The sequence below is a fragment of the Hylobates moloch genome, unplaced genomic scaffold (assembly GCF_009828535.3).
Source record: "Hylobates moloch isolate HMO894 unplaced genomic scaffold, HMol_V3 SCAFFOLD_1, whole genome shotgun sequence".
NCBI lineage: Eukaryota > Metazoa > Chordata > Mammalia > Primates > Hylobatidae > Hylobates > Hylobates moloch.
This window is the reverse complement of record NW_026652276.1, coordinates 230,803,648-230,831,001: the sequence shown is the minus strand read 5'-3', so window position 1 is coordinate 230,831,001 and position 27,354 is coordinate 230,803,648. Positions and strand designations below refer to the sequence as shown.

The following is a 27,354-nucleotide window of genomic DNA, read 5'->3' as shown; positions in this document are numbered from 1 at the left end:
GAACCTTGAAAACATTAGGCCACCTATTATATGATTCCATTTACTTCAAATGTTCAGATTAGTCAAATCTATAGAGACAGAAAGTAGATGAGTGGTTGCTTAGAGCTGGGAGGAGATGGGAGGATGAAGAGGGATCCTTAAAGTACAGAGTTTCTGTATAAGGCGATAGAAATGTTATGAGGCGGACTGTGGTGCTGGGTTGCACATATCTGTGAATATACTAAAAACCATTGACTTGTACACTTTAAATGGTTGAATTTTGTGGCATGTGAATTATATCTCAAAACTGTCATAAAACAAATGAGACTTCCCTATGGCCATTTTCCTTACTGCTCTGCAATTCCTGCCACAGGTGACCCTTCTTTCTACCCTCCACATCACTCTTTTTGAAGGTGCCACAGGTTCCAGCCCCAGGGTCAGCCTAGACAAAATAAGGAGGATTGACTGTGGTCTGGAGCTGGATCGGGGTACTCCTGGGTTCCTAATACAATATCATCTTTTTAAAACAAGATATTGCACAGTGTGTGAACAAGCATGGAAAATAACCATGTACTCAACACCCAGCTCATTAAGTCTAAGCAGTTTGTCATTTTGCTCCAGATTTCTTAAGTGAAAATATTTCAGATACAGCTGTAGCGCTTTATATACCCTTCCAGTGATGAACCTACAGGCTGCTTCCAATTTTTGCTACTACAAATAAGGTTACAGTTAACACAAATACAGATGAGAGTTCCCCTGGAGTCTATACTGTAAAATTAAATTTCTTTGTCCTAGGGAATGCACATTTTTAAATTCACTGGATATTATCACATTGCTCTCTTGTTTATAAAAACTTACATTTCTGTTTGACAGTGGTTGATAGTTATCATTTCTCTACATCTTCACCAATAATTGGTATTATCAGACTTTATTGCCAGACTGGTGGGTGTGAGATGGTATCAGATTGTTTGATTAGCTGTGAGGCTGAGCATCCTTTAAATGTTTAAATGTCTTCTGTGTCTTGCCTGTTCGTATCCTTTGCCCAATTTTTTATTGGGTTGTCTGCCCATTTCTTATTAAGTTATAGGCATTTGATATGCTGTATGTTTCTTATATCCTATATTTTGTGTTCCACATTTTTATATGTTCTTCTTTTTTATTTTTGAGACAAGATCTCATTCTGTTGCCCAGGCTAGTGTGCAGTAGTGCAATCTCAGATCATTGTAGCCTCAGCCTCTTGGGCTCAGGTGATCCTCTCAACTCAATCTCCCAGGTAGCTGTGACCACAGGCTTGCACCACCATGCTCAGCTAATTTTTGTATTTTTTTGTAAGATGAGCTTTCGCCATGTTGCCCAAGCTGATCTCAAACTCCTGAGCTCAAGCAGTCCTCCCACCTCGGCCTCCCAGAGTGCTGGGATTATAGGCGTGAGCCACCGCATCCATTTTTCTATGGTCTATGTACAGATAGTCCCTGACTTACACTTACGATTGTTTGACTTACAATTTTTCAAATTTGCAATAGTAGAAAGTGATATGCATTTAGTAGAAACTGTACTTTGCATTTTGAATTTTGATCTTTTTCCAGGCTAGCAATACGCGGTACAATACTTTCTCATAACGCTCCACAGTATTTCATAAATTCCATGAGATTTTTCAATACTTTATTATAAAATAGGCTTTGTGTTAGATGACTATTGCCCAACTATAGGCTCAGGTGGTTGTTCTGAGCATGTTTAAGGTAGGCTAGGCTAAGCTATGATGTTCCATAGGTTAGATATATTAAATGCCTTTTCCATTTATATTTTCAACTTACAATGAGTTTATCAGGACATAATCCTTTCATAAATTAAGGAGCATCTGTGCTAATAATTCACTATTTTATGCTTTGCAGGTGTCTTTTCAAAGTATGTGGCTTGTATTTTGATGTAGTTTATAATGTCTTCTGTTATACAGAACTTTGATCTGGCACAAATTATCAATATTTTCTCATGATTTGTGCTTTTTATGTGTACCTTAAAAACTGAAAATCTTCATCGCATTTCTTCTGGAAGCTTTATTTTTTTTTCACAGTGGAATTTTTTGTGAATAGAGTGAGATAAAAATGTAATTTTATGGCCGGGCCCGGTGCCTCATGCCTGTAATCCAAGCACTTTGGGAGGCTGAAGTGGGTGAATCACTTGAGGTCAGGAGTTCGGGATCAGCCTGGCCAACAGGGTAAAACCCCCTCTCTATAAAAAAAATTAGTGGGGCATGGTGGGGCACACCTACCAGCTACTCGAGAGGCTAAGCTGGGAGAATCACTTGAACCTGGGAGGTGGGGGTTGCAGTGAGTCAAGACCGCACCACTGCACTCCAGCCTGAGCGACAGAGTGTTCTTATTTTTATTATTTATAATTATAAAACTTATAATTAAAAAAATTATATATATAAAATTTTTTTCATATAAATAATTAATTGTCCTAGCACTGCTTATTGAATATTTCATCCTCTACTCTCTACTAATCTGTAATGCCAGCCAGACCATCTTAATACATCAAATTATAATCCAGCATTCTTTCTAACATAGCATATATAAGTGGTATTATAAATCAATGAGAAAAAGATGACATCCTAGTCAAAAAAAAAATGCTCAAAGCACATAAACAAAAAATTCACAAGACATGCAAATGGTAATAACTATATGAAGAAATAGCCTCATTTAATTAGTAAAGAACAGTAATTTAAAACCACAAGATACAAACATTCATTTGCCAAACAGTCAGGGGTTCTACCCGGCATCACTGCCAGTGGAAGAGTGACTGATAAGGTTTTGGGAGGGTATTTTGGCAATTTAGCAGCCTTTACGTGTACATACGCTTTCCACTTTTAGAAATTCTACTGCCAGGATTTTATACCTACACTTGTAGAAATTATATGCCCACTTCTAATAATTTATTGTGCGGAAATAATTAAGAGTATACACAAATATATGCCATAGCATGTGATTTTAGTTATAACACCCAAAACAACCTAAATTTTCAAATAAGGCATTGGTTATAATAATGCTGCATGGTATATCATTAAAACACATAAAAAGGAGTTTTTAGATTGGTAATTTTCAACTGGTGATTTTTGTAGCAGAGCCCTGTTTTGCAAATAAACGCGCATGTGAAACCCCAATGTGTGAAGGAGATGGATGTGAGGATGCTCCGGTGAAGGAGTCAGGCGACCCCATCACCCGCCTCCTTCAACATCTTTAGGAGGGTGCTAAAAGGAAGACGGTAAAACGCTCCATGGAACCCTGAGGACAGCACTAACACCAAGTGTATTTATCATGTATTGTTAAATGAAACAATTTGCTTTTTTAAAAAAAAAAAAGAATTGATTCATCTTTTAAATGTACATATGAAAAGAGAATAAATGAATATATTCCAACAGTCTGGACACCGGTGTATTCACAGAAGGGTATGGAATTATGGGGATTCCACCCTTCTTTTCTGCTTTAATGCATAGATTGCAATACTTTTGTAATAAAGTGAAAAGCAATGGGAAATGAGATGAAATAAAGAGGCATTAATTCAGACTAGAGTACAGAGAAGAAGGAAAAGGGAATACATAGCTATTGCCAAAATAGCGACATACAGCAAACAACCACAAAAATCGACATCCACAGATACAGCAATAAACACATTTCTCAGTCATCTGTGGGTCCACTGGCTTCATCTTGTTGATCTCTAGGTCAGCTGGAGTGGCTTTGTCCCACGTGTCTTCATTTCAGGTACCAAGTAGAAGGAAACAAAGTCAACCAGGGAAACCCCCCCGGCAAGGGCAGAAACCTAGGAGGCCAGCAGAAGCCTGCAGGGTCTTAGAAGGGGCAGGCTGAGAACGGGAACCCTCTCACTTTGCCCCATTCTAGTGGCCAAAGCAAGTCACAAGACCAAACCCAAACTCAATGGGCAGCGAAATACAGTCCACCCAAGATGAACAATGGCATGGGTATGAATGGAGGGCAGGAAAGAATTGGAGTCAATCCTTCAATCCCTCACGGTATGGAGGGCAGGGCCTGCTGACAAGCAGCAAGAGGTACCCAGGAAGGCAGGGCCTGGCTGTCCCCACCAGCACCCCAGACACCTACCTCAGCCCAAAGAATGGCTCAGAGCCACACTTTCTAGGCCACGAAAGGAGAGGGGCCCTTTCCCTCATGACCCCAGAGCAGATGGTAGAATACAGACTGTGAGGAAGTTCCAGGAGAAACATGAGAAACCTCACAAGCGTCGTGCAGTTTAGTTTCTGATAACCACTTCTCTTTCTTGGTCTCATGTTTCCCTTCCTTCTTGAAGTTCCTAGAAAGTGTAAATTTTTCCTTACCTTTAATTTTTTCTTTAATTTTTCTTTACCTTTTTTTTAAGTTGCCATCTAATGTACCCTTGAAATGCTCTATTCTGTGCCAGTTGTCCATTTCAAGATGGAGTCACTTGTGTCAAACCCAAGCAAAGTAGAGTCAGGAGCCTAAGAAGGGAGGGTCCTCATGCACATGCGCCTACAATAAGAACAATTACAGCCAAACACAGTGGCTCGCACCTATGGTCCCAGCTACTTGCGAGGCTGAGGCGGGAGGATCACTGGAGCCCAGGAGTTGAGCCCAGGCTGCAGTAAACTATGATCACATTGCTGCACTCCAGACTGGGCGACAAGGCAAGACCTCATTTCTAAAAAGAAAAGGAAAAAAAAAAGAACTATTACAAAGACTCTCTGAAGGCTGTGACACACATATGCCTGTAATAAGGACTATTTCCAAGGGCTTTCCAAACTGCAGCCTGCCACAGGAGTCACTGGACGGCCAGCCACGTGTTGGAGCACTCTCACCTCACATGCCGTCTCCACTAAGAAACTGACCTCAACTCCTGAGCCCCAGTAACCAATGTTCTCTTTGTTCAAAAACAACTCAACAACTCCTGTGCACTCCTCCTTTTGCCTTTATTTTTTTGAGATCGAGTTTCGCTCTTGTTGCCCAGGCTAGAGTGCAATGGTACGATCTTGACTCACTGCAACCTCTGCCTCCCGAGTTCAAGCGATTCTCCTGCCTCAGCCTCCCAAGTAGCTGGGATTACAGGCATGTGCCATCGTGCCCAGCTAATTTTGTATTTTCAGTAGAAATGGGGTTTCACCATGTTTGTCAGGCTGGTCTTGAACTCCGGACCTCAAGAGATCCACCTGGCTCAGCCTCCCAAAGTGCTGGGATTAAGGCGTGAGTCACCACACCCAGTCTTCCTCGTGCCCTTAAAAGCTTCCCCTTGCCTCAGCCTCCTGGATGCACCCACGGCTGCCGTGGCACGGGCACTCCACATCACAATCACGCTGCTCATTTCCAAATAAACTCATCATCTTTGGAGAATCGCTTCTGTTTGTTATTTAGGTTGATAATTCTTCAAAAAAAAAAGTCTATGACTTCAGTGACAAAGAGGGAAGCTGGGGGGTTGGGAGGAAGGTGTATTAGGAAGAATGCGTCTGACTCTGTGGTTAGTTGGGGTGGGGAACCTTCAGCCTCCTGAGTAGGAGCAGCAGGCCTGGGAACAGGGGAATCTCCTTCCTAGGTCCTATTGCCTAGGCCCACATGATGCCTACCTGAGGCATATGCACAAAGAAAACGTCCTTAAAATTTTGTTTTTCTCCAGAACAACCTACAGTCCTAGGGACAGACACACCATCCTCCTAAGTCCTATCACACCCTGGAAAATCGTAACAAAAAGGTGACTGTCTCCTTGGGGCATTGCCTGCAGCCTTAGCTAGGGGCCATCCTAGTTATCTCAATTACTCATCCAATTTGTGATCAGCCTTAAGTTCTGACTCACTCTAGCTCTCTCCTTCGACTTCCTCATCTCCCAAATGGAAGTGACTACCCCAACCTACCAGGCTGTTGTGGGAACCGAACGATGTGGCAGAGAGTCCAGCTCAGCTTCCTACCGCTCCACGAGGGCCACCGAAAGGCCAGTCCTCTTCGGCCTGCAATGAGAGAGATTGAAAGTGGAAGCAGGTCTAAGCTCACAGAATCAGGAAGAAGGTAGAATGCTGAATACACTTCTTCCTCCAATCCCAAATGCTAGAACTGTGTTCCTATCGTAGTTTTGTCATGGACTTTTTAGAATCAGAAAAATGATTAAGAAACATGAGCTGAGATATGCAGGTGCCTTGAGCAAATAGGATTTTGTACAGCAGACACCTCCTGGTGTCTCGTTTCCTGAGATCCCCAAAGTGAGAGATAAGAAAGCTGTGGCTGCTGCAGAGACTTGAAACAGTGACCAGAGACCAACTCTTCCACAGGAAGGTGTCTGCACAGAAGACTGTCAGGGGCAGCTGATGAAGATCTGTCTATAGCCTGATCCACAATAAAGATCAGGGGTTGGACAGGGGTGAGATACCCAACAGGGTGACTGGAGCCACCCCCTGTAACTATCCAGAAACTTGCGGCCCAAAGTCGAGCACAAATAAGTGGGCACAGAAAGACATTTCAGGACACGAGCTACAGAGAGGCAGCCACCTGGCCATCCTCCAGCTGCCTAAGGTTTGCAGATGCCCTTGATGCCGCCCCCTATCCCTCCCAAGAACTCTCGTCTACATGCACACAGATGCTTAACAAGAGCGCCTATGACCCTCCACAGAGCAGAGCACCAGGGACACAGTGCCCCTGGGAGATGCTGCCACCAAGGCCAGATGGAAAGAACACCCCTGTGTTCTTGCTCCATGGTTGGCATCTGAGACGCACCTGCCAGGTGGATCAATCCCCAGCAGGATCAATCTCAGTGGCCCAAAGTGGAAATGAGCTCACCAGTCACCCTCCAGTGGCCTCCTCTCTTTCTTACTTTCCCACTCCCCCACCAGGGTTTCTTGGGATCCACTCTCAAATAAACTACTTGCCCTTGAATCCTTAATTTAGGGGGAATCAAAACAAGGATGACCAATCAGAGACAAATATTAACCATAATGATGTCTATTACCGAGATAGGACTGAAATCAACTCAGAAGGGCAGGAATTTGTGAAATCTTCTCCCTTTCCCTTCTCTGCTGAGTAATTGATTCTCATGCCCTAGAGCCTTCTCTACCCTTCTATGAGCACGTGGATTCAAAACTGAATGTCCAAGTTCAAACCCAACTCCCCACAACCCAATGTTCCCAAGTCATCTAGGGAAATTTGCTTCACCTCTTCAAGTCCCATTTCTCCAATGGGAGACAGGAGAGTCTCAGACAGTTCACAGCAACCAACCCACCCCTACTCGACCACCACCCACATAACACCTTATTGGGAGATTTCTCCCACTGAGTTCAAGTTCATAGCTGGAGAATATGGAAACTGCACACTCACCATGGAAGATAACACCAAGAAGTCTTTGTCTTTCCTGCCTTCTGTTTTCATCATCTGCCCCCTCCCACCAGACTATGTTTCTCCATGACACCCTGTAGTTTGGCCACAGCCAAGCAGATCTGAAGACCATTGCCTCCAGAAGTTGGCATGAAGATTCTAAATTCTCCAGGTGGGAGGAGGAGGGGGATTTACTTATGTTTTTAAATGTTCTAGGACTTGTGTGTCCTGTTGAACTTCAAGATCTTTGGAAAAGGGAGTCACAAGAAAGACAAAATTCTCATAGTCCAGCTTCACAGGCACAGAAGGGCCTCAGCACCACCATGGAGCAGGCCCAGACACAGGGCTGAAGCGGGAGCCAGAGTCACCCCAGCACCTAAGCAAAGCCTCTCTTCTCCACAGCTCAAGGTTCCAACAGCCCCTCCTTCTCACTCCTTTTCCCCCTCCAAGTCTTCCAAGTATGCATTCCAGACTGGTATTGGTATTGAGTGTGGGCTGATGAAGGGAGAGTGGGGTGACAGAGTTGGTCTGTCCCTTTTCAATAACTGCCAAGAGGACTGTTGATGTTCTCTCTAGAATGTGAGGTACTTGACTGTCCTCGACTTTGAATAGAATTTTCAAACTGGGAATACAAGCTTTCCCACTCAAAAGTTAATTACACCTAGGAAGGAAAATCAACGGTATTGTTTTATAAGCAGTATACAAAATAGTTGCCTAATTTTCTTCTTTTCCTTATAGCCCTGTGAAACTGTTTTGGAATGCATGTCATTTAAAAAAATATTCATGACCCAGCACAGTGGCTCACGCCTCTAATTCCTACTCTTTGGGAGGCTGAGGCAGGAAAATCACTTGAACTCCGGAGTTCCAGACCAGCCTGGGCATAATAGCAAGACCCCATCTCTACAAAAAATAAAAAGTTAGCTGGGTGTAGTGGTGCATGCCTGTAGTCCCAGCTACTCGGGAGGGTGAGGTGGGAGGATCACTTGAGCCCAGGAGGTTGAGGTTGCAGTGAGCTGTGTTTGCACCACTGCACTCCAGTCTGGGCAACAAGAGAGACCCCCATCTCAAAAAAAAAAAATGTATCTCAAGACTTGTTCACTTCAAGAAAAGTTTAGAGTAGCCCAATCCCCTGAGGAAATTGGAACCAAGGGACAATGAAACAAGGGTCGTATCTCCTTTTTGGCTTCTCTGCTGATATGGTTCTTATCTGAGAATCATATAAACTGTTCCCAATGGGCAGAGCAATGGCACAGCCAGGAGTGTCTGGAGAAACTGCACCGTCCTGAGCCCCCTCCCAAGTCATCTGTGTCTGGGTTCTCTGCTTATGCCCCACAAATAGCTCGTCCAAGTAGGACATTCGAACAAGCACCCCGGACACAGAATGTTATCTGCACCACAGCCCAGCGTATGGCCTGGCTTTTTCTCTTCATCTTCATCCTTGTATGTCTAAAGAGAAATGTTTGGGTGGGAGGAAATGACATTTGAGTTCGTTAATTCAAAACACTGGTGGTAAGATGACTTATTCCAGGAACTTCAGTTCTGGATTTCATCAAATAAACTCAGGGACTCAACAGAAGAAAGTGACCATCTTGTGAGTCCGCTGAGCTCTGTCTCCAGAATAGAACCCCAAGGAGTCGGACACAAGAGCAGCAACGTGCAGGCTGCCCACTGCGCCTGCACCAAGGGGAAGGCACAGTCTCTGCAGGCACCTGCCTCCTACCCCAGCAGCCGCACGTTGCTGCCAGCGCCTGGGGACCACTGCCTCAGATGGAGAAGCTGGAACTCAGAGCCTAGACTATTCCCCTGGGGGAATGCGATGATGGTTTCTAAACTTCACAGGTGCAGGCACGGTTCAAACCTCTGCATTGCCCTTCCTAACTGCCTGAACTTGAGCAAGTGACCTCCTCCCCCAAGTACTTCAGGTTCCTGGTCTGTAGAAGGAAGATCATAACGGTAATGGTCTTGGGGAGTAAGATGAGGATTAAATAATCTCTCTCCAGTGGGGACTGTTTCTTATCCCACACCCCATGCACCCCAGGGACAGAAAATGGGGTTGGGGGCAGGGCGTGGTGGTGCACACCTGTGGTCCCAGCTGCTCTGGAGGCTGAAGCAGGAGGATCGCTTGAGCCCAGGAGGTCGAGGCTGCAGTGAGCCATGATTGCACCACTGCACTCCAGCCTGGGTGACCAAGGAAGACCCTGTCTCCAAAAAAATAATGCGGTTAGAGTTAGCATCTCCCTTGCTCCTTGGCTTTCAGGCCATACCTCTTCTCCCTTTTAAGAACTAGTCGGCCTCTTCGAGTGTTAGCTGCTGGTCACTTCCCTTCGTGCTTCGGGGTATGGGCGTCCAGCTCAGTCCCCTCCTCTGTCCCCAGGCTTTGTCCCAGGACATGCCAGGTGTATTTGTTCCCCATTGCTGTATAATAAACCACCACAAAAAGTGGCTTAAACGGTTTCTGGTGAAATCTGCACATCTGTGTTTTTATATCTGTTCCCTACCCTGTAATCCCTACCACGTGCACTTGTTCTGTGGTTTTGGTCTCTTGTTTAATTGCACACAAGTAATACTACTGGGTAACCAGAATCAGGTGTGAATGTGTTGAGATTTTTACTGTTTTGCATGATAGGAAAATTGAGAAAGAATACATATAAAAGATAGGCATAACATCAATGCAGAGTTGGAAGTTGACTCCCAAGGGCTGACATGGTGTGAGTGTGGGTGTGTGATAAGCTTCTCATCCCTGCATAGATGCAGTATTCTTAGCCTTAGTAGAAAAACCTGGTTTAGTGGTTTAAGCCTTGTGTGGCAGATAGATCTTAAAGGGCAAAGCAGTATATTGGTAGTTGTCAATATAGCAGTGCTAGCTCTGTCTATATAAATAGAGAAATGGGGTTAGCCATAGAGGTTAAAACTACCTGGTTATCCCATATATTAACACAAACTGGGTCTTGGATACACAGTTGTATTTAATGTTTTATGATCTAGCCTTTCAGTACAGGCACTTTCTGAGAAACCTTTGTCCTCATTTGAAGCATTTTGTTGTCGGGTTTTTGTGTTCGTTTTTGTGGGTATTTGCCTCATTCCACCCCTGAGCTTTCAGGTAGACAGATGTGATTCAAAACTCTGTTCTAAGATGTTTATTGTGGTGGAGTAATGGGTTTGCAGTGATAAGTCATACTTTTCCACCAAAGGGGAGGGCTTGGGAATCCCTGAGACTAGCTAAAATCAAGTTGTTGGAAGAATTCCTTGATTGGAAATTTTACCTTTGTGTTTTATTGCTGTTTCCTGAAAATAACTTGGGGATGCTCCTGGTTTGTCCATCTACTGCTTTGATTCCTTGGATCCCACCCATTCTTTCACTTTAAGAAAAAACAAATAATTGTTGCAGAGGTCTCTGTATTTTGCAGCTGCCCTTTTGTAAGAAGCACTTTTCCCAAATAAAACAATTAAAAAAAAAAAAGTGGCTTAAACAACACAGACTTACTCTCTTAGCGTTCTGGGAGTCCGGAGTCTGAAATGAAACTACAGGGCTAAAATCAAGGTGTCCACAGGGCAGGTTCCTTCTGGAGGCTCCAAGGGAGAATCTCACTGTTCCTTGTCTCCTTCAGCATGAGACAGAGAGAGAAAGAGGGAGAGGTGGGGGGTTGGTGAAGTAGAAGGTGCCACACACTTTTAAATGACCAGATCTCATGTGAACTCAGAGCGAGAGCTCACACATCACCAGGAGGATGGCCCAAGCCATTCATGAGAGATCTGCCCCCATGGCCCAAACACCTCCCACCAGGCACCTCTAACACTGCAGATTACGTTTCATTCAACACGAGATCTGGGCAGGGACAAATATCCAAACTATATCAGATATTAAAGTCCCCAAACCTTCACTTTAGCCTCTAGCTGCTTTCCTTTGGCTTCTGGGGCAGCCTGCAGAGGGCAAGTGCTTTCGCTCCGAGAGCAGCTAAGTAAGAACACTGCCTTCTCTGACTATAGTGAGCACCAGCCCCCCCATTCACCAGGCATCTGACTGTCTGCCTCTAAACAACTGCTTTATGCAGGCCCAGGGGCTGGGCCTGGCTATTCTACACCACCCTTGGGAGTCCTTCCCATCTTCAAGGATTTTCTGAAAGGTCAAGCCTGGCTGCACTGGGGAAGGGAATGTGGAAGCCACAGCCCCTCCAAGCTGGCAGCCTGGGCAGCAACCGGAGGAGGTGGAGCATTTTCCTCTCCCTGTGGAGCTGAGGAATGTGCAGAAAATGGGCCTGCAGGTTCTTTCCAGGTTGCTCAGGAAGGGGTCTAGGGATGTATCTGAGGGGACAAGGGTTTGGGTAGGGACCCAGGCCAGGACTCCAAAGCCCCAGTGCCCTGGCCCTAAGAGCTTGCCTGCCAGTGATTTCTACCTTGGCTGGAATGCACTTTGCCATTCCCTCTATAGACACTTCCTTGGGCAGGTGCGGCCATCTGGTCTACTCCACAGGAGGTGGGAGCGACAGCAGCAAATAAAGAAGACAGGAAGAAGGCGGCCAAGGGCTGCATGAGTGAACACAAACCGCAGGAGGGCACTTTGCCCGGTGTGGCTTCTGAATCGTGCCTCTGAAAGTCCCTGTGTGTGCACGCAGCTGTGGGCAGTGCTTACGTTTCTGTGCCTGTGTCTGTGCAGAGTGTGGTTGGGGGGTCGGAGAGGGTACCTGTGAATTCCTTAGCGAATCCTGGAGGGTGGGACTCTACGGGACCTGCAAGCAAGTCCAGTGGGTTCCAAATGCTTTCTGCAGGTTCTGGTGGGGGCCCCCGGACACCTAAGGGGCGGGCCCAGCAGACAAGGTTGCTGGGGAGAGGGAGACCCATCCCATGCTGTAGCTGGAACACTCTTGGAGTGATCCATGGGTCTTCTCAGTGAGATTTTGCAAAAGTAAGATTTTACTTTCATTAAAAAAAAAAAAAAAAACAACTTTGGAAGTAGTGACTTCCCATCCAACCTCCTCATTCTTCAGTGAAGAAACTGTAGCCCCCAGAAAGTAAGTGACTTCCCCAAGGTCGTGAAGGAACCAGCTGGGGGAGAGTCTCAGGCCTCCTGACTCCAAAGTGGGTGCCGTCCCCAGTTTATCTTGCATCTCTCGGCCTGCAGGGCTGTGGAGGTACAGGTGGCTGGAGGGTGTACTCTGCCCAGCCTCACCCCGGTGAGGACCAAGTGTCCCGGCTCTGAGGAACACAAGGCAAGGCCTCCCTCTTCTAAAGTCTCTTCTTTCTTGTTTCCTGACCTGCCACACTAGTCAGGCCGCTGGTGAAAGGCGTTCAAGGCCCTCAGCACCCTCATGTGACCTGGGAGCCCCAATACGCATGGAGCTGTTGGCACCACTTGCCACTGCTTGGCCTGGAGAAGTTCTCATTAGCCCTACAGGGACATGGGACAGCGGGATACATAAGTTGTGGTGGATGGAGGATGGAAAATCGGCCCCATAGGCATCAAGAGCATGCAGCTGCAGCGTCAGGGCACCCGACAGGCAGCCAGGTGGTGAGAGCTGGGAGCCCTGCTGGGCACTGACGCAGCCCATGCTGCAGGGCTGAGAGCCCTTCCTGCCTCAGATGTGGCCTCCCACTAAGAGGATTTGTGCAGTGAAGGGCAGAGTGGGCCCACACACCTGACGGGAAGGGCAGACAGACACCATGGTTGGGAAAGGCAGACGGTGCAGCCCCCAGGGAACAAATCAGCAACATGAGGAGTCACCAAAGATGCCAAGAACTTTAGGCAGACACCGCAAAGTCAGGGGTCGGTGTGAACCATACACACACACACACATAAACACACACACACACACGCACACACACACACTACCACCATAATGGATCCTCCCCCCACCACCACCACGTTCTCCCTGACAGGGCAGGAGGAGGCCCCAGCGCACAACTATTTCAGAGACACCTGTGCCTGTGCTCAAGCCCCTGCTGCTTTAGAACGAGACACAGGGAAAAATGACTGCATAATTCCCCCACATACACACACACACACACACACACACACACACACGGAGCCCTTGAAATTGAGGAGAAGGGTCTGTCCTTGGGGAGACAATCAAGTGGCATTCAACGTGGCAAAGGGAATGTTCTATTGATAAAACTTCCTTCCCCTCTCAGCAAGTGAAGGGGCCAAGCTGTCACCAGGGGCAGATCCAGGATTTGTGGAGCTTGAAGCTTATAGAACTTGAGGGGCCTCTTTTTCAAAAAATACAAAAATGAAAGTACTAAATTAGTGACCTTGTATCTATTGATTTCTTTTTAACCAGTAAGGCTTCACATCTCAAATTTTCCAAACTGAGTCCTCCTATTTTAGTCACTTTGTTAATAATAATAATCTCTACACCTATTGAATTTCTGGTGCTACCAGCAGTGCTGATTTTCCTTTCTCTTCTACAAGATTGGGGTTCACCAAACATACCATAATATGCAGAATACATGAAGAATATGTTATTCTTCCTTCCTTCCTTCCTTCCTCCCTCCCTCTCTCTCTCTCTCTCTTTCTTTCTTTTTTATTGTAGAGATGGGGTTTCAACATGTTGCCCAGGCTGGCAACCCTAATATATGGGTTTTTACCCCATATCAAAAAGCCCTACACATTTAAACACACAAAGTCATTTTACACATAAGGTATTCAAGGTTATACAAAACAGATGACATTGGCGCCTTTCACAACCTCTGTGCCTCCGGGTACAACTGGCAATAATTGTGTTCTTGGCAAGATACTATAAACTATTTTTCTGGAAAACATTAAGCAGGTTTATTTTTCCCAAAAAGAGGTTCTCTGCCTTCCCATTGAATGGATGTGGCCAAAATTAATCACTTACCTTCAATTCATATTGCTATGAGGCCAGGCAAGGTGGCTCATGCCTGTAATCCCAGCACTTGGGGAGGCCGAGGTGGGCAGACCACCTAGGTCAGGAGTTCAAGACCAGCCCGGACAACGAACGGTGAAATGCCATTTCTACTAAAAATACAAAAAAAAAAAAAAAATAGCTGGGCGTGATGGCAAGCACCTGTAGTCCCAGCTACTCAGGAGGATGAGGCAGGAGAATCGCTTGAACCCGGGAGGTGAAGGCTGCAGTGAGTTGAGATCATGCCACTGCACTCCAGCCTGGGTGACAGAGCCAGACTCCATCTCAAAAACATATATATATATATCTCTACCAGATGGGAAAGGCTCTCCATGTTCTTTAGCCTCATCTCTGCATCCATATGTTGGAGAATGTGAAAAAAATACTGGCTCATTGCATTTGAGAGAAATACTGCTTAATTTTCTATTTCATCCATTTTCAAATACCTCAAACTTAAATGCTATACAACTAACAACTGAAGAGCCATTAGTCAATACAAAAACCAAATGTTTTGGGGGAGACCAAGGCAGGCAGATCACTTGAGTCCAGGAGTGCCAGACCAGCCTGGGCAACATGTTGAAACCCCATCTCTACAATAAAAAAGAAAGAAAGAGAGAGAGAGAGGGAGGAAGGAAGGAAAGAAGGAAGGAAGGAAGGAAGGAAGGAAGGAAGGAAGGAAGGAAGGAAGGAAGGAAGGAAGGAAGGAAGGAAGGAAGGAAGGAAGGAAGGAAGGAATTAGCTGGTTGTGGTGGCACACGCCTGTCATCTCAGCTACTCAGGAGGCTGAGGTGGGAGGATCACTTCAGCTGGGGTGGTGGAGGTCGCAGTGAGCCGAGATTGCATCACTACACTCCAGCCCTGGGCAACAAGGACAAACCCCATCTCAAATACACACACACACACACACACACACACACACACACACAAGTTTTTAACGTGTATGACTTTGTCAAATTCAAGGAATTTTAACCCTCTGGTTTGACCCATCCACAGCACTGACCATGTAGCCTCCCACAGTGGCAGGAAACAAATCACAAAACTAATTGTATTCCAGCTGGAGATTGAGGAGTGTAATGATGGGTATACATCTAAAATAACTGAAAGAAGGATATCGAGAGACATTTGTACACTCATATCCACAACGTCATTATTCACAATAGCCAAAACGTAGAGGCAACCCAAATGTCCATTGACAGATGAATGGATAAACAGAATATGGTATATACATGCAATGGAATATTGTGCAGGCCTTAAAGAGAAGGAAATCCAGTCTCAACATGCTACAACATGGATAAACCTTGAGGACATCATGCTAAGTGAAATAAGCCAGTCACAAAATTAAAAATACCACCTGATTTTATTTATGTGAGGTATCTAGAGTAGTCAAATTCATAGAAACAGAAAGTAGAATGATGGCTGCAAGGACCTGTGGGGAGGGGAAAATGGGGAGTTGTTGTTTAATGGGTGTGGAATTTCAGTTTTGCAAAATGAAAATGTCCTGGAGATTGGTTGCACCACAATATGAATATATTTAACACTACTGAACCATCCGCTCAAACATGGTTACAATAATGTCTGAGTCTGTTTGCGCTGCTATAACGAAATACCTGAGACTGGGTAATTTATAAAGAACAAACATTTATAAAATTATAAATAACGGAAATTTTCTCCCAATTCTGAAGGCTGGGAAGTCCAAGATCAAGGCGCCAACAGATTCAGTGTCTGGTGCGGGCTGCCCTCTGCTTCCAAGATGGTGCCTTCTTGTTGCATCCCCACATGGAAGGGCAAAAAAAGGCCTAGCTAGTTCCCTCCAGCCCTTTTATAAGGTTGTTAATCCCATTCATAAGGGCTTTGCCCTCAGGACTTAATCACCTCCTAAAGTCCCCGTCTCTTAATACTGTTGCATTGGGGATTAAGTTTCAACATGAGTTTTGGGAGGGCACACAAGCATTCAAACCATAGCAGATGGTAAACGTTATGTTACGTGTATTTTACCACAATCTTTAAAAAAAAAAAAAAAAGAAAGAAAGGCATCAGGAACCCCCAGTTACCTCTCAGCCAGCTTCAAAATTGTCAACGCATGGTCAATCTTGTCTTATGTGCCCCTCACCCACCCTTTTCCAGAAAGAAGACCCAGAGGATTCCACGTCTGCCTGGAAACCACGACCAGTCTCAGCTGGAAGTTGACGTTAATGCTGCATGTCTTCATACAACCTCTAGTCATTTCTAGTGTCCCTCAGAATTTTTCCGAATTCAGGCAAACACAGAAATTACTTCCAAAAATTCAGCAGAGCAGTCACTTAGCCTTAATTCTGACAATTCTGTTACAGATGGGCATCAGCATCTGAAATGCTGGCATGAGCTGGGCATTCCCCACCTGCACCCCCAATTTAGTATCCAAGCGACTGAGAGATCAAGTGAAGATAATAGTCATTTTAAAGAGCTAGAATTCTCAAAAATTATTTATATCATTTTTCCTTTAAAAAGCATTTAGTTCAAAACAACAGCAAAGACCATCAAAGCATTCCCATTTAGAACTGTCATTCTGGAGAGTCAAACACTGGCACATGTCAAGCTGTGAAAAGACATGGGGGAATTTTAAATGCATATTATGAAGTGAAAGGAGCCAATCCAAATAGGCTACATACCATATGACTCCAACTCTGGAACATTCTGGAAAAGGCAAAACCATGGAGGCAGTAAAAACATCAGTGGTTCCCAGGGGTTTCAGTAGAGGGAGGGATAAATAGGTGGAGCATGGAGGAGTTTTAGGGCAGTGGAAAGACTGTACAGTGGATACATGTCATTATACATTTGTCCAAACCCATAGAATATACAACACCGAGAGTGAGCCCTAATGGAAACTATGAACTTAGGGTGATAATGATATGTCAATGCAGATTCATCGATTGTGTGAAGTGTACCACTCTGATAGTGGAGGAGGCTATGCTTGTGGGGCTCGAGAGTATATGAGAAATTGCTGTACTTTCTGCTCAATTCTGCTGTGAACCTAAAACTGCTCTAAAAAATAAAGTCTATTTTTTAACGAAAGTTGCTTCATACTCAATCATCAATGGACAGCAAAGAGGTGTTTGATGCAATTCTATTTATTCAGTATTATTTGGAGAACTTTTTCATATTTTCTAGTGAATATAGAAAAGTAGGTTCTCCCTTGACTGGGGCAGTGAAGAAGAAAAGAAAAGAGAAGAATAAAAGAAAAGTGGATTCATCCTCCCATCAATTCAACCACAGAAAATTATTTGGATCAATTATCTCATTAGTTTGCCTTTCTCAATCTTTCTTTTTTGAAAAGAGACAAAGTCTCACTCTGTTGCCCAAGCTGGAGTGCAGTGATGTGATCACAGCTCACTGCAGCCTCAAACTTCTGGGCTCAAGCGATCCTCTCATCTCAGCCTCCCAAGTAGCTGGGACTACAGGCACCACCGCACCCAGCTGAAGTCTTTCTCAGTCTTGAAGGGACTATTTTGAAATCACCCCATATATAAATTAAGCAAGCAGTCCTCTTAGCCCCTCCCCCTTCTCAGCCATCATGATGTCTTGGGCCAAAGGAAATAGCCCAAAACCAAAACTTCAATTCAACCAAAAACATTTCCTCTCCTCCTCCCAACACATTTGCTTTTTTAAGAGTATTAGGAGAGACAGTTTCAAAAGGAACAAAAATATCACATACAAACATATATTAACTTGTCACGGGAAAGTTCTAGCACATGATGACAGTAGAGCAATGTGTAATGAACTTTCCCTATCACCCTCCTTCGAAATTATCAACACAGAGTCAGTGCTATTTCACCTCTACCCCCACCCTCACTCACACCCCAGATGATTCTGAAGCAAATCCCAGACAGCGTTTCATTCAGCACATGTCTCTGAAAGATAAGGGTCCTCGTATTTCATAAGCACAACATAATCATAACTAAGAAAAATTAATAATCCCGGCCAGGCGCGGTGGCTCACACCTGTAATCCCCGCACTTTGGGAGGTGGAGGCGGGCAGACCACCTGACCTCAGGAGTTCAAGAACAGCCTGGCCAACATGGTGCAACCCCGTTTCTACTAAAAATACAAAAATTAGCCGGGCATGTTGGTGGGCACTTGTAATACCAGCTACTCGGGAGGCTGAGGCGGATGAATCGCTTGAACCCGGGAGGCGGAGCTTGTAGTGAGCAGAGATCACGCCACTGCACTCCAGCCTGGGTGACAGAGTGAGTCCCTGTCTCAAAAAAAAAAATTAACAATTCTGTAATATCAAACATCCCATTGGCGGTCAAATTTCCCCAGTAAACATCTACATTTGAAACATGTGCTTACAGATAAAAGCAGCCACGGCTTTTCAGCTGGCGTCGTCGGCTTCCCACTGCCTCTCCAAGCGGCCTCTCTCCTCCTGCAGTCGACTGGGAGTTGGTGTCTCACCCGATTGATGCATGGCCTGTTCAGTACTATAGGTCTTAGTGAGCAAGCTTCCACCGCTGGCTTTTCGGCTAATTCTCGCTGGAAAGTTACCCTACGTTGTCTTCTTATTTCCTCTTTAAACCAGAAAAGAAAAGAAACATATTAACATATTTCTTTCTTTTTTTTTTTTTTGAGACCGTGTCTTGCTGTGTTGCACAGGCTGGCGTGCAGTGGTGGGATTTCGGTTTACTAAAACCTCCACCTCCTGGGTTCAAGCAATTCTCCTGCCTTAGCCTCCTGAGTAGCTGGGATTACAGGCGCCCGCCACCACGCCCGGCTCATTCTTTGTATTTTTAGTAGAGACGGCGTTTCTCCATTTTGGTCAGGCTGGTCTCGAACTCCCGACCTCAGGTAATGCCCGCCTCAGCCTCCCAAAGTTCTGGGATTACAGGCGTGAGCCACCGCTCCCGGCCCAAGAAAGACATTTCTAACTGCATTCCTTCCACCTGCTTGTCTCCTCTACCTCAGCTGTCAACCTTCCTTTCATCTCTAACAGGACCATTTATTTTTATGACTGTGTTTTTCGGACTCACTTCTTTAGGGCAGTCCGAAAAGCTCATGGTTCTAGACATTAATTCATTCGACAAATATTAACTGGACGCCCACATGGTCCCTGATGTGTAGTCTAACAACAATGCGGCCCCTGAGGGCACTGGAGAAACAGCCCTGGCTGCGGGTCCATCCATTCACTCAACGTCAGATCTCAAAATGTGCACTAGAGGGCGCCGCTCTCCTCCCGGCACCTGTGAAAGTGGTGCAGCCGCGCACCACCGGTAATACTAAGCCGTTAGGTCCTCTCTACCTACCCGCGCGGTCTAATGAGTGAAGAATCTCACACAACCCGCACTTTTAAAATGAAATAAATTCCATTTATTGGAAGCACAAACAAAGAGAGAGAGACAAACATGGCATAATTGCCCCAAACAGGTCCATTTTCCATTAGAGATGACAGGCAAAGGGCCTAGTTTACAAGTTTGGTAAAATTATGAAAAGGTTAAAGGTTGTTTTCAACCCAAAATACCAAAAGAAAACTGCAAAATCAAAATCAATAAATCTGAAACTCGTGTCTACAAAGTGCAATCTATCAACTTTGCTGTTAAATGTAGTCCCAAATATTACAGTACATTTGAAAAATTAATCGGTTTGATTTGCTCACATAAAATTTCCCGAGAAGGCCCATAATGACCAAGGAAACAGAGCCAGTTAATAGAGCAAACATTTCCTTGGCACCTGAAATGTGCCCAGTTTCGTTCTGGGCAGTGGAGGGACAGGGTCCCACTGTCCTGGACACTCACGTTTGAAGCGGGATATCCTGAATGAGCAAACATGTAAATAAGCAAGGCAATGTCCATCATCAATGTTCAGGGGGAAATGAAACTGGGCAACTTGCAGTAGAGGGCTGGTTATTTAGAGATGGGTCTGAGCAAGGCCCCAAAAGATGACAGTTGTGTTGATACCTAAGTGACAAGAGGGAGCCCTGGGAAGCTCTGAGAACAGAATATTCCACGCAGAGGTAACAAGGCAAAGGCATTACCCATGACGGTGTGTGAGTTTCTAAAGGAAAAAGAAGAGCAGGAAAGATACAGTATGACAAGGAAAGGGAGAAATGGACGGGAGCAGAGAACAGAGGTAATCATGGAAAGGAGGGTGGTTTGGTTTTTGTTTTGTTTTCTTTGTTTTGGATTCTGTCTTTTAATTAAATTGAATCAAATTACAGCAAATGCTTTTTTTTCATCTGTTGAGATCATGTTTTCTCCTCCACTAATCTGCTGAAGTGGTACATTTCTTTAATAGATTGTCTGATGTTGAATCAACCTTTTATTTGTGGGACAACACCTTCCTGGTCATATTACACTTTTTTTTTTTTTTTTTTTGAGACAGGGTGTCGCTCTGTTGCCCAGGCTGGAGTGCAGTGGCGTGATCTTGGCTCACTGCAACCTCTGCCTCCCAGGTTCAAGCGATTCTCCTGCCTCAGCCTCCCAAGTAGCTAGGACTACAAGCATGCACCACCATGCCCAGCTAATTTTTGTATTTTTAGTAGAGACAGGGTTTCGCCATGACAGCCAGGCTGGTCTCCAATTCCTGACCTCAAGGAATCCACCCTCTTCAGCCTCCCAAAGTGCTGGGATTACAGGCATGAGCCACCATGCCCAGCCATGCTATACTTTTAAATACATTTCTGGGCTTAATCTGTTAATATTTTATTTTGGATTTGTACAATTCTGTTCCTAAGTGAGACTGGCTGAAAATTTCTCTACATGGTGCTGTTCTGCTCTGGTTTCATCTTCAACTTTTACTAATCTACCTCATTAAATGAGTTTGGATGTGTTTTTCCCCCTACTCGCTGGAACTGTTTGTACGTGAGAGCTTATCTTTTCATTAAAGGTGGACAAACCTCCTCAGTAAAACTATCTAGGCCTCCTATCTTAATTAACGTGAGGGAATGGAGGTTATATTTTTGACCACTGATTCAAGTACTGTAATGCTTATAGGTATATTCAGATTGGTTTAAGTTTCTTTTAGTAATTTATATTTTTCTAGAAAATAATCCATTTCATATAAATGTAAAATAGTCATATTCACAGTATTTTATCATGATTTTTCAAAATCTCTATTGTAGCCATGGTTATCATCTTCTTTTCATTCCTAGCATTGTTTATGTGTGACTTCTCTCTTTTTTTTGTTTTTGCAGAGGTTTGTCTGTTTTATTTGTCTTTTCAAAGAACTGATTTTGGTTTTACTGAGTCTCTTTAATATTATTTTTGTTTTGCAGTCCATTAATTTTTATCCTTATCTTTTTTCCTTCTTTGGCTATGTATTCCATTATTTTTCTAACTTCTTAAGTTGAATTTTTTTTTAAAGAGACAGCATCTCACTCTGTCATCCAGGCCAGAGTGCAGTGGTGCAAACACAGCCTCGAACTCCTGGGCTCAAGGGATCTTCCGAGTAGCTAGGACTACAGGTGTATGCCACCATGCCCAGCTAATTTTAAAAAAATTTTTTTAGAGGGGATTTCGCTACGTTGCTCAGGCTGGTCTCAAACTCCTGGATTCAAGCAATCCTCCTGCCTTGGCCTCCCAAAGTGCTGGGATTACAGGTGTGAACCATCCCACCATGCCTGGCCTTAAATTGAAATCTTGACTTTTTGATTTTCAAAACGTCTTCTTTTCTGATGAATACATTTAAAGCTAAACGTTTCCTCTAATTGATTTCAGTTGTACCCACAAGTTTTGAAATGTAGCATTTCACGGTAGTCATTAATTCGTAAATATTTCATTTTTCCATCACAATTTTTTCTTTGATTTGAATTATTAATAAATGTGTTTTCAAAATCCCTGAATGTGCCAGCCTGAGCAACAAAGTGAGAACCTGTCTCTACAGGAAAAAAAAAAAGTTTTCATTAGTCGAGCATGGTGGCACACGCCTGTAGTCTTAGCCGCTTGGGAGGCTGAGGTAGGAGGATCCCTTGAGCCCAGGAGTTTGGGGCTGCAGTGAGCCATGATGACACCACTATACCACTCCAGCCTGGGTGGCAGAGTGACACCCTATCTCAAAAAAAAAAAAAAGAAAGAAACCCTGAATGTATAGAAGCTTTTATTTGCTGTCTTTTGTGAATGACTTCTATTGCATTGCGTTCACAGAATGTGACCTACCAGTGATGTGGGACTTGCCTTATTGCCTAAAATAGGACCCCCATATTTACTGGCCCTGTTTCTTGATTTTCTCTTATTGTAAAATGTCCTGAATATGCTCCAACAATGGCCAAGAAAACAGTCCCATTTTATAATACTCTCCAGACACGAGGGAGAAGTCACTATAAATACCTACCCACCAGGGGGAGGCACTATGGAACCTCAGGAGCTCCAGAAGTGATATTTTGGTTGTCCAAGAGTCCAGCTCTATGCCCAGAACAAGAATCCCATCAAGACAACCTTCATGCAACCAGGCCAGCCATCTCTTCATCGGGAGCACCCCATGTCGGACACTGGGAGCCTCAGGCCTGCAAGATCACGTCCACGACCTCGAGTTACACCTGTGAAAGTGAACCAGAAAATGTTGCACAAATATGATTTGTCATTGATTGGAGATCAAGCCAAAAACACGTGAGAAACTAATCTCAAGAAAATGAGAGAAAAGGGAACACAGGGCATGCGTGATAATTTACCACATGACAAGTTTGCACGGCAAAGTATGGGCTCTGAGCAGGGAGAAACCACAGAGTAGCCGCCAGGCAAGCCAGAGAGCGCCCCAGGCCTGTCCATAGACACCCCCTCTGAGAATAACGCTCACCATGCCCTTGTGAATAAGTCCCTGGGATTGATGCTTGGGACCTCTGTCACTCGGGCCATAGCTACGCGACCAGGGGATGTGCCCCAGCCTAGGGAAGCCACCTCAAGGCTCACAGATGACACAAGCAGAGCCAGGAGAAAGGATTCTGCCTAAGAGAGTCCCTAAACAAGACTGTGAGCAGCCACAGTACAACCTCCCTCGGGGTCTGCATGCGGCATAAGGAGAGGCACCTACAGAAAGCAGAGTGCTGAGGAAGCTAGAGGAAGAAGAAGGCAATTCCTATGGAAAGGTTCATGGCTGCTGGGTGCGGTGGCCCACGCCTGTAATCCCAGCACTGTGGGAGGCTGAGGCGGTGGATCACTCGAGGTCAGGAGTTCGAGACCAGCCTGGCCAACATGGTGAAACCCCACCTCTACTAAGAACACAAAAATTAGCCAGGCATGATGGCAGGCACCTGTAATCCCAGCTACTCAGGAGGCTGAGGCAGGAGAATCACTTGAACCCAGGAGGTAGAGGTTGCAGTGAGCCGAGATCACACCACTGCACTCCAGCCTGGGTGACAGAGCGAGACTCTGTCTTAAAAAAGAAAAAAAATGGTTCATGGCTGAGACCCCCATAACAAAAGCCAGCTCAACAAGAGAACAGCATACAAATGTATTTAATATAAATTTCATGTGACACAGGAACCTTCAGAAATAAAGACCCAGCCTGGCATGGTGGCTCACGCCTGTAATCCCAGCACTTTGGGAGGCCGAGGTGGGCGGATCATCTGAGGTCAGGAGTTCAAGACCAGCCTGGCCAACATGGTGAAACCCCGTCTCTATTAAAAACACAAAAAAGTAGCCAAGCGTGGTGGCTCATGCCTGTAATCCCAGCTACTCAGGAGGCTGAGGCAGGAGAACTGCTTGAACCCAGGAGGCAGAGGTTGCAGTGAGTCGAGATCGAGCCATTGCTCTCCAACCTGGGCAACAACAGTGAAACTCCGTCTCAAAAAAAAAAAAAAAAAGAAAGAAAGAAAGACCCAAAGAAACAGGAGAAACTGTCTTCATGCACAGTCGTGCAGACGTGTGATTGGAGGACAAGAGGGTGTGACTTATGCTAATAAACTGGGGGACTTAGCAAGGCCTATTTGTTCAGATTCTTCCTGGGGTCTCTGTAGGACACTCCTTTTCTCCAGGGATAGGGAGGATGCTTCTGGAATGAGGGTCTTATGACCTTCTTTAGAGGAAGATCCGAGAACTCTTCTATGGCCTGCTTCAGGGGAGACAGGCAGGGGAAGGGGAACGTGGCCTTCCTGCTTCTGTTTTCTTGATGCCAAGGTGCTATATTTTGGGGTGGTATGTCCTGAACCCTGTTAAAGCCAAGAGCAGTGGCAGAAAGGAGAAGAACAGGTATTGGCCATGCACAGCAGACCCCATGAGTGAGCACCAGGCCAGAGGTGGGAAAAGCAGCAGCCAGTGCATCGGGCCTTGCCAGCCTGAAATATGGTTCTCACGATCTCATAAAGACGGAACTCTCCGCAGTCCCTGGGACTATATATAGTCCATTTTCCCTCCAGGAGCACCACATGCTTCCTCCTGCTCCATAATTTCTGAAAGCGCTCACGTGCAGCGGAAGCTGTGTCACCTCTGTCCATCAGCCAGTCCCTCCTCCACCTCTCAGAACGCCTGTGCACCACCATGTCACCCTCTCCAAAGACCCTCTCGCCCTACACATGGACACGGTTTTCACTACTCCTATAAACTCAGATTCTCTTGAACCCACATGCTTTAAACCCAATCTCAGGGGACCCTGCCATCCCCCAGCAGGTTTCCATGTGCCAGGGGAAGAACCAGCTCAGCCCCTCCCCACTGAGAGGTTTTCAGGTCCTTTCCACACCCCAGAGGCCCCTGTCCCTGATGCTCTGCCTTACAACAGCCTTTTGACAGTGATTGTTATGAAACAGGAGAGCAAACACACCGGCCTGAAGTGTCTGTGTTTGAGATGCTTTCCAAGTCCAAGGCCAGTGCAAGAGTAGCAGTGTGGGGATTTGTTTAGCGTTGGTTTAACTGCAAGGGCCTGATGACCTTCCAGAAACAAAGAAGTTCTGCTCCAAGGTGACTTTCTGTGTCTGCTGCTAGAAACTGCTAGCAACTGCAGTTCTCCTGCTTAAAGAAAAAAAATCCAGTTTCAGTTTACCAAGCATCTGTACAGAGCAGAGATGGTGGTAGCCTAGCGCAGAGCAAGGCCCGAGTCACAGGAATGGTGGCAAGCCCAGAGGAGCAGGAGCAGCGTCCCAGGGGCCTCTCCAGCCTGCCCCAAGAGGCCTGGCCACTCAGCCGAGCTTGGGGGTCACCACCCAAAAGAGGCCTGCACAAGCAGTTGGGGAAGCATCCGAGAAGAACCTGAGGTCGGCCAGTCCACCCCATTCACTTCATGTATCAGAAACTGAGCCTCGAGATGGTAAGGACCTTGACCAAAGACCTGTGGTCAGACTAGACCCCAACCCTTGACCTGTGAATTTGACTCTTGTCCCTTGTTTCCAGTGGAGAGGGGCTTCAGCGCAGCTGGTGACGGCCACCAGCATTTAGGTCCTCTGGTCTGGCCTCTCACCAAGGAGATGGTCACTTCCAGTCCATTCATCCAGCAGCAGCTCACTGAAGGCCCAGAGGTAACCAGTGTCACACAGAACCGCCAAAGAAAGGGGCAGGTCAAGATCTACTGTGTGCAAGATGCTTTCAGCTTGTGTTCTTCAAAGACCTTGCCTTAGGGTGGGGATCCTAGAAGCAGAGCCTGAGACAAGGATTCTTGTTCAGGCAGGGAGGGTGAGAATTGTCAGGGAAGGGCTCTAGAGAGGGAGAGTGGCCGGAAGCGGCACAGGGCAGAGAAAGAAGCCAGCAGTGTTCCCCCAGGAGAGCGGCTTCAGTCTGATCCCTTCGTGTGGGCAGTCATTTGCCAGGGGGCAGCCCCCAGCCTGGGCAGCTGTAGGCCATCAGCGGCCCACACTCACAACCGCTGGAAGGTGGCTGGGCTGGGGCTCTGAGAGCATCACAGCAGGTGTCTCCACCACGGGCATGATGAGAAAGGTGAGGCTCAGATGTTAAGGAGGGTGGGGCACTGTGGCTCATGCCTGTAATCCCAGCACTTTGGGAGGCAGAGGTAGGTGAATCACCTGAGGTCAGGAGTTCGAGACCAGCCTGACCAACATGGCAAAACTCCATCTCTACTGAAAGTACAAAAATTAGCCAGGTGTGGTAGCATGTACCTGTAATCCCAGCTACTCGGGAGGCTGAGGTAGGAGAATCACTTGAATCTGGGAGGCAGAGGTTGCAGTGAGCCGAGATAGTGCCACTGTACTCCAGCCTGGGTGACAAAGTGAGACTCCATCTCAAAAAAAAAAAAAAAAAAAAAAGTTAAGGAGGCCTTAAGGAGGGTGGAGATGGGAACCGGGGGAGGGTCCCAGACAGCGGGTGGAGGAGCCATGCTGTGTGAGCCACCTGCTTCTGTGCCTAGGACTGGCCCTTCCCTTGGTGTTTCCCTCCTGTACTGTGTCTGTACTCCAGGAAATTCCTATACAGCCAGGCTGGGTAGGCCAGGTCAGGATGGGCCCCACCGATGTGTGCACCAGTCCTGGAGGGTGGGGGTGGCGGTGGCTAGTATCTGGGCCCTGGGGAAGGCAGCAGCCTCTTGTCTCTACCAGCTCGCCTAAAAGGAAACTCCATCATTGTTCTCCCTGCAAGCAGCAAGGCCAATGGAATGTCTGAGTCAAAGGCCCTCCTTGGAGGGCAATGGCAAAGTGGCACTGGGTCTGACAGCAGATGCTGACCACCTGGGATCTTGAGCACATGCAGTTTCTGACTGGAGTCTGGGGTGGGAATTGCAATTGTGCATTAACAACTCCCAGGTGACACCAATGCTGCTGGCCCGGCTTCCCCCTGCACCACTTCCACCCTGTCCCCATAGCAAGAGTGTGGGTCTGCTGCCTGGAGTCCATCCACCCATCTTCTCGTCTCTGGCTTTCCTCTGCTGAACAATACCTTCCCACTCCCAGCACATGGACTCTAGCTGCAGCTGGGCCCCCTCGGCCATGGGTGTGCGTGTGACAAGGCCTTTCAGAACCCTGCACTCCCCTGGCCACTGAGACAGGTCTAGTAACAGGCACTGACCCGATTCAGGCCAACAAGAGTAGGACCCTCCGCTGTCTCAGATCCATTAGAGAAGGACCGCAAGCTGCCAGGCAGAAGGCTGAGCTGCCGGCTTCTTCTTCCTGGCTGGGTCTGTGTGACCATCGAGTCACTGTACTTTTCATTTACACGAGCTCATCATTTCCTTTTTTGAAATCTGAGTTGAACACAGAGCCCTGCCTGATTCACTCCCAACATCACCCACCCCCGTTTCAAAGGTGCAGCCCCCAAGTTCCTTACTCACAGGACCCTCCTG

General features: G+C 46.1%; 1 long non-coding RNA gene across 1 annotated transcript; it reads right to left on the bottom strand.

Moving 5' to 3' along the window:
- Positions 1-10,592: 10,592 nt before the first annotated feature.
- LOC116814517 (uncharacterized) lies at positions 10,593-25,125 on the bottom strand. Its single transcript, XR_004371272.2, has 5 exons — positions 24,895-25,125; positions 22,474-22,678; positions 18,505-18,719; positions 10,801-10,918; positions 10,593-10,675 (listed from the first exon to the last, which is right to left on the bottom strand). It is a non-coding gene; the product is annotated as an uncharacterized LOC116814517 (long non-coding RNA).
- Positions 25,126-27,354: the final 2,229 nt, after the last annotated feature.